We start from the raw sequence: 13,337 nt of genomic DNA on the forward strand, positions 1-13,337 counted from the left end.
GGCGGTGGCGGACGCCATGGTCGGAGCGGTGGTGGAGTTTGTGAGGAAGAAGCAGCCGAGGTTTGTTCGCAGCGTGAAGATCCTGATCTTCCAGACCGCCATGACGACGGAGTTCCACAGGAGCATGAGGAGCCGCCAGGGCCAGGAGGTGGAGGAGAAGAGCGTCTTCACCAAGTTCAAAGGTAAATCCATCCTCTGGGTTCAACCCTGGTCAGAACAGGGAGGTTGTGGTTTCTTTCTTACACGATAAGAACATTGGAGCTGTCCAGCCTGGTTTTAATCGATGCGCAGACTCAGTTGTGGTTTCTGTGCTTCAGTCTGTGTCTCTGAGCTCAGTCGTTGCTGCTGAAGCCAAAAATCTAAATAGTTTCATTTAAAAAAACAATTATTTCCTAAGATTCCTGTAGTTTCATTAGCTGGGGACTATTTTCAGTGGTGGATGAATCCAGATCTGGTCTTTGTGGTGGTCTATGTGGCGTGTGGGACAGTCAGAACAAACTACAGTGTGTGTTCATGCTGAAGCAGGAACATGTGATCACTGATTCTTGTTTCATGTTGTTTCAGAATCCGTCACTTCGTTTTTTACGGGACCCGGGGAGGAGCGGCCCAACAGTGGCACCTCTGGTCTGGAGGAGGAGTTTGAGTCCATAGTGTTCCAGCTGTGCGCCGACAACAACAAGGTTTGAGTTTAGGTTTGAGCTCTTTGCTTTGAAAGGAACATGTGGACACAGTAAACACATCAGCTCCATCAGAACTTTATTGTAGACTGACAGGAGAAAATACTTCATTTAGGGAAGTTCACTCGTATTTTACAGCTGCATCATGTTTCCTTCCTGTTCTCACACGTTCACAGGACTGAGGATCAGGGCAGCACATGATCAACAGGGGTGGACAACTTTAATTTGAATCTGCTCCTGATGATAAATAAACTTTTTAATCCTCCACATAAAGTACAAGAGCAAATATGTGAGTTTATTCCAATATTTAGCGTAGCTTAGCGTCAAGGTGGCCTGGCTCTGTGTGCAGAGATGGAGGTTTGAGCAGTGTGCTCAGGAACAGGACTGATAAACATGTGGTGTGTCCAGCTGCTGATGTGTTGCAGACAGTGGATCTTTCCACAGCAGCCGGGGGCCATTACTGAATAATTTCAGAAATACAGTAAAATGGTTTATTAAATCTGACTGGAAACACTAAAGTTTCATGTAAAGATACAACAATGTGTCTGGTATCCCCCCCACAGGCTGTGAGTCAGGCTAAGAGAAAGATCCTGGACCTGATTGTGGCCGAGCAGGCGAAGAGAACCATCAGAGACCAGTATATTAGTGAGCTGTCGCCGGACGACGTGGATCAGCTGCAGGCCCTGCAGAGGGAACTGACCATCAGCCTCCGTTTAGACAAAGGGCTGGGGGGCCAGGAGCCCAGTATCCAGCTGGAAGGCCTGACCAGGGACGTCTTCACCGCCGAGGCTGCAGTCAGGTCAGCAAACAGGGGCAGACTATTTACAAACCCAGCAGGGAGCCACACCGCTGACCTGGCTCACATGGTTCTTCCTCACCAACAATGGGAGGCCCGTCTGTTTCCAAAAACCAGCTCCAGACGCTGAGAACGGCCGTCACTGTTTACAGGCTCTGGTTCCACTGCAGCTTCTCTCTGGAGCTGGTTTTTGGAAAAAGACAGAGTTCATGTGGAAAATAAGAAACATGTAGAAATTCACTGGCCTCCCCCTTTAAGATTCAGAGTTAAAATACTAGTTTGACTTGTCTGTCACTCACCATCAGGGACATCCTGCGGCGGGTGGAGAGGCTGGAGAACCAGAGGAGCAAGGCCTTGCTGCTGGTTGGACGGGTCGAGTGGCAGTTTTGTCATAGCAGTGGGGTCATGTTTCCCTTCGACATGTACGCCAACCTCCAGCTGGAAGAGGCTCTGGAGAAAAAACAAAGCGTGAGGATCAAGATCAACGATGAGATGTACAGGGCCGACGTGATGCTGAGAAGAGCTGTTTCAGAAAACAGACGTAACGAGGTGGAGCTGCTTAGAAAAGACCTGAAGGGTGAGGATCTCACATTTAACAGGGTCAGTACAATCACAGTCCCAGTCCAGAACAGGTGAGGAGCCACTATCGCCCAGTTTTCTAAACATCAGGAACATTTCTATTCACTGAACATCTGTTTCAGGCATATTGGTGCTGGCAGGCTGACGATCTGATTGGCTGTGACTCCAGACTGCTGAGAACATTTGCAGAAGTAGAACTTCTTCAAAAAGCTTCCTAGAAACACTCGTTGTCTTGTCAAACTGAAAGTGAGTTCAGCAGGTCAGGGCCAGGTCAGGTGCCTCTGTGTCTGGCAGCAGTTACTCAGTAGATCTGAGCATGAACTGCTGTGTCCAAAACATTGATTCTTTTCAGGGTTAGAACAGAGTCTTCAGAGTGTTTGGGCCTTCACCTGGTCCCTCTTCTGTCTTCAGACCTTCAGGTCGACTCTCTGTCTGTTTGACCTGAAGAAACAGCTGGACGGTCTTGGCTCTTGCTAACAAAAATTCTTTGCTGCCTAAAAAAACATTATTTACAGTTAAACAACAAAAAATCTGATTGAACAAATGAACAAATCACAACACACAGGCCTCATTTCCAGCTGTTTCCATGTGCTGTATTTATTCAGGTCCTGGTTCAGATGGTTCCCTGTTAGCTGACTGGCTTACATTCTTTATGAAGTCCTGTGAGTGGCTGAGTCTTGAGCTCCTGCCCAGGTCTCTAACCAGCTGTTCTTCAGGTCAGACGGGTCGGACGTGACCTGAACAGCTGCAGTTTGTGGACCCGTGTTTTCTGATACTGACGGTTCGGCCTCAGCACTTTGGCAGTGACATGCAGGTTGTGTGAAACTGGACCTAACCTTCAGTCTGACGCTGTTTGCAGATGACGCTGCTCTGCCGCCGCACTGGGAGGACATGAAGGGGGCGCTGCTGAAACTCTTTCCTGTGGCTGCAGGATCTAAAGAATACGACGAAGTGAAGACAGAACTTACAAAGACCAGCCTCACTCCAAACATCATCAGTGTATGTTCACTGCCTGCTCAGCTAATATCAAACTTTCAGCATTTCCTGCACTGATCAGAATCATAGAAATTGTTTTGATGAAGGTTCAATGTCCTGGGACAGTTTCTACGTCACTGTGGCTTCACCACCACAAAGTAACAGCAGCACAGTGAAAATGAGCAACAAGTAACGTGTTGATGTCTCTGTTGGCAGATTGAACGAGTCCAGAACGCGACGCTGTGGCAGAACTACCAGCTCATGAAGAAACAGATGGAGGTGAAGAACAAACACACGAACAACGAAAAGCTGCTGTTTCACGGCACCGGGGCCGGTTCCATCGACCTCATCAACACCAAGGGCTTCAACCGCGGCTACGCAGGAACAAATGGTGAGTTTCCTGCTCAGACCTCGACTGTTCTCAGCTCCCAGGACTGTCGAGACTCGCACAGCACCTGGCAGCCATGTTACCTCAACCTGAAATAACCTTTTTGTGCACGTTACAATAGATTTCACATGATGCAGCCTGAAGCACAGAACCAGGATTTAAGGATCGAGACTGGATCATCTGAAAACAATCTGAAAACCAACAAGACTTGTCTGAGTCTGTTTTCTGTTTCTGCAGGTGCGATGTTTGGTAATGGCTCTTACTTTGCTGTGGACCCTGTCTACTCGGTGGGCTACGCCAAACCCGACGCCAAGGGGCACAAACGTATGTACCTGACCAGAGTCCTGGCTGGAGACTTTACCCAGGGCAAAGCTGGAATGATCACTCCGCCCAGCAGAGGCTCGGGGAACGCTGCAGACCTGTACGACAGCGTCACCGATAAAACCGCCAACCCAACCATGTTCGTGGTCTTCAACGACATCCAGGCCTACCCAGAATACCTGATCACGTTTACATGAACCGCTGAGAAAGATGCTCCTCAAAAACACCTTCAACCATTCTGATAAAGAAAAGCAAAAGTCCCACTGGCTCCAGTGTCAGGCTGAACATGACAGAACTGAAGAACATGAATGTTTGACAAAAGTCATTTTTCACACCTTGTTTTGTTTTGGAATAAACTAATGAGTGAAACACAACAACTGATTTAGGGTCAGATTCAATATCAGACCAAGGGTCTTCCTGGGACTTAATGGGACCTAAATGTAGTTTTAATAGTGAATCCCTGCAGGCTGCAGCATTAGCCGTTAGCATGGTTCTGTTCAGGCTTAATTATCTGAATAAAACATGTGCTTCACACTTTGATGGTTTTCTCCGGGTGAACTAAGGCACTTTCAGAACAGAGGGACTTCTCCATAATTCTTAGAATTTTTGGAGGAAGTTCTGCTTTTTGTGTAGGAACCGCAGGAACTGAGAACTACAGCAGTCCTTAAAACGCTGTTTTCGAGGACTTTTTTAGCTCCTAGATCAGATTAGGTACATTTCAGTACAACAGGAACCACGTACATTCATGCTGATTCATCAAACACTAACTTGCAGCACTAACATCCACATTTCACCAAGTTCACTTCAGTAGTAACAGTTTTTATCAGGGAAGAAAACTGACAGAGACCAATGCCAAAAGTCCAGGCTGCCTAAACACCTCAGAAAAGTCAGAGATCTTGATGGATCAAACCAAAACATGAAAAGTTTCACTAGTGTTGCTGTCGAAATAATGTTGCTATAGCAACCACCAGCTTATGTTATGGATACGAACAGAAAAAGACCCTTAAGGTCTGTAGCTCTTGGGTCCGTTTCGCATTGGAGTAGTTCTTAGAACTGGTTCCCTCACACCGTTTGGTCCGAATGCGCCTAATGTTTAGACCTTTTAGATCCTGCACCATCATCAGGACGTGGTTCAGGATAGAAGCTGTTTAAGCTGTTCAGATTGTGTTCAGTGATACTGGACTAGATCAGTAAAAGTGACCTAACTTGAAATGTTAATGATGCTGATCTAAACACGTCAGCACTGGAATCACACAGTAAACCACAAAAGTGTTATTCAAGAACCTGTGAACGAAACAACATGACTCCACCTGCTAAGACTGAAACCAGACCTGACAGGAGGGTCCTGGTCTGAGGCTGCAAACTGTGTAGGGGGAGACATTTACAGACCGGACTATGAACACGGCGTTGTTTGTCCTGACTTAAATCCAGTAGAACCCCTGAAGGAACGAAGCCACTTAAAGGCCTCAAAGCATCATCTCTCACACACTGCAAATCAGATCTAAACACACAAACTCTACAAATAAGACACTAAACTCTCACTAATGACGTTGGGACTGACTTTCACTGCTGCTGGGTCTTAGATATGAATCTTACCTAAACCTAATTCTAACCCTACCCCTAAAACTAAGTCTTAACCCTCAAACGGGGGTCTGAAAAAAAGCGAGGACCAGAAAAATGACCTCACTTTGATAGAAATATGCTCAAAATGGTACTCACAAAGATAGCATACAAGTACACACACACACTTCTGCCCACACACAAACTATTTGAAATGGGCTGATTTCCACTGTCATCCTGCTGTTGGCTGATCAGAGTCCAGACAAAAGTCTATATTTGTTTTCTGTCTCAGGTTTAAAGCAGCTACATGAGCTGAAGCTTTACCACCAAATGACTTTATGTCTCATATAATAAGGTGACGTTTGACTCTGACACGTTACTGAGCAGAAGATGCTTCTTATTCACATCAGCAACAGGCTGAGCAGCTAAATCTTTACTGGACCAGCAGAGACCACACACACACACACACACACACACTTTCCCTCGGCCACTCCGGACTCCGTCTGCTGGTTTTGTTCTGGTCGTCCCTGTTTCTGAAAGTCAGACAGACACAACAGGAATCAGGACCAGCTCTGCCAGTCGTAATCCTTCTGATCCATGAATACAACATCTCCAGCCAGTCTTCATTACCTTCAACACCTCCAATAATCTATAAGGGCGACTAGGCCTGAAACTGGACTAAAACTGGACCATCATCCTGCTCATATATTTCAATCAATACTCACATTCATATATATTTCATTCAATATCTACAGTAAGTTCATGTACAACTATTTCCTGTATGTGACTGGTTTCATGTTGTGGCTCTTCCTTTTTCTTTGCTGAGCTATTTCTCCATGATGATACAGTTGACAGATACTTGGCTCTGGTTCCTGTGCACACACAGGACTGGGCACTTTCACTTTCTGCATCCTATATAAGCTGAACTCTACTTCCTCTGTCTACACATCTTCCCAGCTGCACAGGAGCTGATCACATCTGGGTGAGTGGAACAAAGACAAACTAACAGAGTGTGTGTTGATGAGACTGTACATGTTCAGTAGCTGCAGGTGACGACAGTGATGACTGTGGACCATGTCTGACAGCAGGTTGAAGTGATTCATTTACACATTTATTATTAGTTTGAAACGTCTTTTTACGCTGTAGTGCAGCTTCTTTTACTCACCATCCATCCAGATGTTTGAACCAATCACAGGACTCACTTTGGCAGCAGGTGCTGATTTAGTTTTAGTCCTTTAAAAATATTTCTTAGTTGTGATTTTTAACAATCTGAAATGTGGCTTTGTGTGTCTCAGCCGTGTGTTTGTGTCTTCCTGTGTGATTCTCAGTGATTTAGATGAATTTACTTCATAAACCTGTTTGTTCCAAGAAGCTTTAACATCAGAGACACAACGTTACTGAACAATAGATGCTTCTTATTCAAATCAGCAACAGGCTGAGCAGCTAAACATCTACTGGACCAGCAGAGACCACACACACTCCTGCCTGCTGACAGTGCACACACACACACACACACACACACACACACTCCAGCAGCAACTGCACCCTTTCCTGTTTTTCTGGCTGTTGGACAGTCATTACGAAACTAGAAGTTTCCAGGTAAAGCTGATGTCTGACCATCAGACTAACTGTGGCTGCCTCTGCTGATAAATTTGTCAACAGGGAAATAATATTTCAAAAATACCAGCAGACTTTCTCTTTTTACTGATCCACATCTCAGAGCTGCAAGAATTTACCTCAACAAGTCAGGAGCAAAGGACGAAGAGTTTGTGAGTTTGTGATCCTCACAAAGACGACTGCACAGCTCTGGACGTGATCACAGCAGCAACTGTTTTACCTGATGCTCTCCAGAGACTCAAATCTGATGTCTTTAAAACCTTTGCACAGTAACTCGCAGTAACTCGCAGTAACTCGCAGTAACTCGCAGTAACTCACAGTAATGCACAGTAATGTGCAGTAATGTGCAATAACAGTAACTCACAGTAACTCACAGTAACTCAGTAACAGTAACTCACCTCTGAGTTCTGTGTAGTCCCTGAGTTCTGTGTACGAGCTTCGGCACCTCCGAGTTCTGTGTAGTCTGAGTTTTGTGTATGTGGTTTCTGTTCCTTCGAGTTCTGTGTTCGTGTGTCAGTTTCCGAGCCCTGTGTTCATCTTGTCTGCTTAGTGTTTCTGTTTTCTCAGTTTAAGTTCCCTGTGTTTGTTTCTTTAATAAAATCCTGCCCGCACTGAGTACCAGTCTGTGTGTTTCGTCCTTTAAAAAACTAAGACCTCCAGGTTTTGACAATAACTGACAGTGATGGACAGTAAGTCACAGTAACGCACAGGCAAACCACTAAAAGTAGTAATACTCGTCAAGACAGACTAAGTAGTAACTTCTCCTCCTGTTTCTGTCACTGTGCTGTTCTGCAGGATGATGGCAGGTCACACTCTGAGGCTCCTGATCCTCTGCAGCCTCCTCATCCTCACTGAGCCCTTTGGTAAGAAACACCTGCTGAGGAGCCTCAGAGCTCCGATGCAGGAACCTCAGTGTTTTCCAGCAGCAGCTGCTGTGTCTGTTCGGACAGAGCAGCCTCCTGTTTCAGTGTGAAACGTCTTTTCAATGTTACAGAGGTGAGAGAAGATGAGTGGGAGGAGCTGGGCCCTGACATCGCTGCACTGCACCGCCTCACAGGACTGTCTCAGCACATGTCTCACCGAAGTCTCCAAGGGCCGACAGAGCAGAGGTATTCTGGGAAAACTGCTGTTTACATGTATTACAGTAAAAATGCTCATTGTCAGTAACAACACTGGTTTTATCCACATTAGCTTCCACCTGAAAAGGATGAATTATTATCACCCTCATTCTGTCCGTACTGACAACTGGATCTTCCTCTTAATTCTGAGCTCCTGTGACAGACAGGTCCAGTGTTTGGTTGTTGTACTTCATAAAGCTCTGAGTATTATTGTAGTATAATTCTGTAGTAATACTACAGTCCTTCATTATTTGCAGTAGTCTCCATAATTAGTTGTATTGCTATTGTGTAACTGTGACTCTCACCTCTCACACTGAGAACTGAGACTTCAAACTGGGAACATCAGCCAACATCCAAACCAAAATACTAAATACTCAGCTGAGTATTTACTGGCCTGGTTGATTTATTGGTTGGACTCTGGTGTTGGTAACCGAGACCTGGTCTTGGCTGTACAGGTGGTTCTTTTATTGTGTGTAGAACAAAGAGCAAAGTGCACTGAGAAGATAATGATGTGTTTCATCGTAGGGACACATCCACACATGGGGTCAGAGTTCAGAGGTCGTCCAGCAGGTAAGGAGGAATATTCATCTTTGGTTTACACCTAAAATACGTCTGCTGACAGTTACTTTGGTTCAAGAAGCTGCTGGGGATCAGATCAAAGCAGTGAACCCCTGAAAAAGATGGGAGACCACAACAACTGTGACTGATCCACTCGATCCAGAAAACTCCCCCTCCTGTGGAAGTTTTTTGGTTTTTCATTCATTGTTTTTGCTTCATTCAATTTGAAATGAACTTGTCAAGTTAATATGCAAAGTGACAAATCAATACTCAGTTAACTTTGGTCTTTTTGTTCAATCTGCCCTGTGAGACTGAAATGCTCCACAAAAGACCGTCTGACCGTCTCATGAGAACTTTCCACAGAAGAGCAAAATATTTTTTGTTATTTATCTCTGGTTTTCTCTCAGAGAAGCTGATTTGAAACTGACGGCACATAAACGTTTCCCTCTGTGATGTAAACATGTTCATCCTCCTTCAGGGTGGACGTTGACCAAAACCCAATGAGTCTGCAGGATGAGCTTCAGGACTGTGAGAACGTCACAGCTTGTGTTATTCGGACGGAACAGGTGGGTGGATTTTTAAACTGGGGACCAGTGCTCAGCTTAGAAGGAACTGGAATCTGAACCAGCCTCAGATTGATCAATAAAAACTGCTTCCAACAAGAAACTGAAGAAATCAGATTAATAAGACACCAGAAATATAAGTTGAAGAACTAAAGCTCAACAGCATTTTCTCATAATTGTAAATGTTAAGAATTAACTAAGAATAATAATAATTAGAAAATCCACATCCACATCATCTCACCTGCGTATAACAAGAATTTCTATCATCATTATGTGTAGTTTAGTCTGAAGCTGCTGACCTGCTGTCTTCCACGTGCTGTTCCTGCAGGATTTGGACAAGTTCCTGGCAGCTATTGATGAACAGAAGACTGACGACTGGCTGCTCAGCGCTGCAGAGATCTCTCACAGCTACAGTCAAAAACTTCTGGTCATCACGGACAGAGAAAAGTCAACAAGTGACCGAGTCCAACAGGAATACAGCTTGGACCCTCATTACTCAGTCATAGTGAGCAAAGAATGCCTGTACAATGAGTCCTGTGTACCAGAAACAGACCACTACACTGTAGTGAAAATATTCGGGACTGTTTCAGACGACGGACAAACTGTGTCTGGCCTCTCTGGACCAGCACTTGCAGAGCTCATGCTGAATTCAGCACTGGAAGTACCACCAGTGTTTTCCCTTGATGGAAGAACAACCACAGACTTCCAGCATAACTTCATTCAGGCTCTTATAGACCGTGGCTCCAAAGCAGTCTTAGAAACACTCCAGGAGAATCACCTGATTTATCAGGTCATGGATCAACCTGATGCTGTTTCCAGCTACAGAATTCCACAAAGACCAGTTGATCACACCACACAGTACGACCACCAGCACATCCTCATTATGGAGAATGACCCTGTGGTCAGAAAAGCTGCTGCTTCTCTTTATGAAAAGCACCGGTCCACTAGTGCCGTCTATATTCTTGATGAGAACCACAGTCCAAAACTGATCCACGGGGACTCAGTCCCTCTGTCAGAGGACAGCAGACTGGTGCTGGTAGGTCATGGTGCCAGAGACAGCTCAGGAGAGATGAGACTGTCAGGATACAGAGCTGAAGACGTGGCCACGATCATTCAACAAACCTCCAGGTACGACAATAAAATCAAAACAACAAGTGTTGTGGCCTGTGTGGTCGGATCAGACGACGTGTTCGTCAAAACTCTGACAAGAAAGCTCCATGACAGCGCCCACATCGAGACCGAGCTGCACCTGAGGGACACTTTGGTTCAGGTCACACACTCAGGACAGAAAATCACCCAGGAAATCTCCCCAGACGGTCTGCAATGGAGACACAAAGATGACAGCAAGAAAGTGGTGGCGACCGTTGATAGGAACGGAGATGTGATTATCAGGAAGGAGCAGGGCAGTAAAGGAGAGGCGGTATTTACCAATGAAAGAAATTTTCTAATGGGATATAGTGGTAAAAAGAAACATGGTAAAGACAAACATGTTAAGAGCAACACATACGGTTGGCCAGATGAGCCAAGGAGATTTGTTAACCCAGATATTTTTAAGGAAATTGATCAAAAGAACATAGAGGCAGTAGAACATGCTTATAATGAACTCGAGGCGCTGACTTGGGGAATCTTTCAGCCAGACCGACCAGCGCCTGAAAAAATCCAACTTGACCCAAATCGAATAAAAGAAGAACACTATGTGATAGAAAAAAATCCTGAATTGAGTTGGATACCTGATAAAACCATAAAGGACATTCTTCCCAAGTGTTATGAGATTAAGTCAGGAGAAGACATCACAAATGTTATTCGTCACTACGCAAAGACTGGAGAACAGAATCCCACATACCTGATGGTCAATGACTGGATTTATGCTGTTAATCCTGATAATCTGTATGTGTATTTAGTAGGAAAAAGGCTGGACAACAATGAAAGAGAAAATCCAGCTAAACAAGATGAAGTTAAAAAGGCCATTAAAGACCAGTTTGGCAAGGAAAAATACCCAGACATGCGAGAACACATACCATCTAATGAGCGAGAAAACTACGTTAAATATGTTAGAGATATTTTTCATGAAGAGCACACACAAATTCCCAACAGTTCCCCATCCAAAGAGGCCTGGTTCACCACATATCTCACTGCATCAGTTATATCTGAATCTGCCAGAAACTTCAGGACACTCCCCCTGATTCTTATGGGCCTGGATATGGTCAAAAGTAAAGACAAGAATATCAGAGAGAAAGGACTGAAATTCTTTTTTGAAGAGCATCCAATGGCCAGAGGAGGCAGTTGGACTGACACAAGCCGTCGTGGATTCACTGGCTCAGCAACACATGAAGGTTCAAGCAAATTGCGAAACAAAAATCCTGAATATAGAAGGACTCCTGAAGAATTAATGAGTGCCCTTAGCACTGTTGGAAAATGGGAATATGACATGTTCAAAAAGTGGAAGCAAAGTTTTACCAATAATGTGCCAGATCAGATGGCTGAGATGGCACAACGATACAAGATATTTGGAGGCAACACAAAAGAAAATAAATTCTTAAACAGTTACAGCACTTTTAAAAAAAAAACTGAACAACTTCCTTTAACAACATCTGAAGGCAAAGAAATCCCTTCAACCTCAGGGACATTAGGAGGCTTTGATGATGGCCATGTAACAATGAAGGACTTGACTTCAGCCTCAGCGTGGGAGAGAACTTTCAAACTTGAATCTTATTTCTCCAGGACGTCGGCATCGTTTGCAGAACAGATCCATGGTCAGCTGAAAGAAAAGTACGGTGTCAATCTGCACCTGAAGGAGGGAAGTGCCAGGATAGAAAACGGACAGTTCATCTATCATCTTGTTTCTGATGCTGCTGATTCTAAAGCTGTTGAAGCAAGAGTTGATTTATCTCCAGAGAGTCAACGCTACAACCAAAAGATGCTGCAGAACATTGAGACAGCAGTTCACGACATGGAGCATCACAGTCCAGTCTCCTCCCATCCACATAATAAATACTTAGAGCACACTGGGACTGCAGTGGGGGCCGTAGGCCTCATGCTGGGACTGAAAGGAATTGTTCATGCCTTTGAACAGGGGGACATCGAACATGGTGTGATGGGGACTTTGCAAACAGCTCATGGAGTGACAGCTATGACAACAGCTGCTGTTGCAAAACAAGCCCTGTCCTCAGAGACGAGACTCGCCAGAGCTGCAGCTTCAGTCATGAGAAGCCCTGCAATGAAGAGGACTATGGTGGTTATACCAATAGTCGGGATTGGATTTGGGATATACAATATTATAGATGATTTGAAAAGACATGACACACTGGGATACATCGATGCTTCCTTAGATGGTCTCATGCTTGTTTTGGATGTTATTGAAATTGTTCAGCCTGAACTAGCACCATTTATAGCACCTGTAAACCTGGCTCTGTCAGTAGTCCGTCTGCTCATTGATGATGTTTATATGGGTATCCAAGAAGAACTAAACAGGCTCCCAAAGGACGCTGGAGTTCTGGATAAACTGGCAGCTGGTTTTGTTGGCCTTGATAAGGGGCTTTTGCATTTTGAAATTAATGTTCTAAGTTTTTTTTATTACTACCCTTATGAGGAAATTGAGCAGGGCCGCAAACTTATTGAACAGATATCTGATTATCACAAATATTACAAAGTCACAAAGCAGCAGGATGGAACAAGTGTCATTGATTTCACTAGCGGTTCCTCTTCCTGGAATGGAGGAGACATTGATTTCTGTCTCGCTGACGAGGGTCCGTCTTGGTTCTGCATGGAGAATTTTGTATCTGCTGATGGAAGTTCTGGGAGGAAGTGTTGGCACATTGACACACAGGGAAGCAATGATATAATTCTGGGCCTGGGAGAGTCCCATCAGTTAGAATATACAACCAGAAAAATAACAACAGTTTTTTACATACCAGTTGGGTCTGTGCAGGTGGTTTCAGGGTATAAAGCTGACTCCAATTCAAGATACGGGTCTTACAGGGGCAACAGAAACTCTAATCGTTTCATTGCAGTTCAGAAAGCAGAGGAAAAACACATGATGGAATTCATGTTAAGTTACTATTACAGGCTTTATGGTGAACCCGGTAATGACATGTTCTTCCTCGGTCCACAGAGAAGTTATGTTGAAGGCTCTGGTGGACAAGACTCATACTTCATCCCTGAAAATGGAGGGAAAACAGTCATCAA

This window comes from Mastacembelus armatus, chromosome 9 (genome assembly GCF_900324485.2).
Source record: "Mastacembelus armatus chromosome 9, fMasArm1.2, whole genome shotgun sequence".
NCBI lineage: Eukaryota > Metazoa > Chordata > Actinopteri > Synbranchiformes > Mastacembelidae > Mastacembelus > Mastacembelus armatus.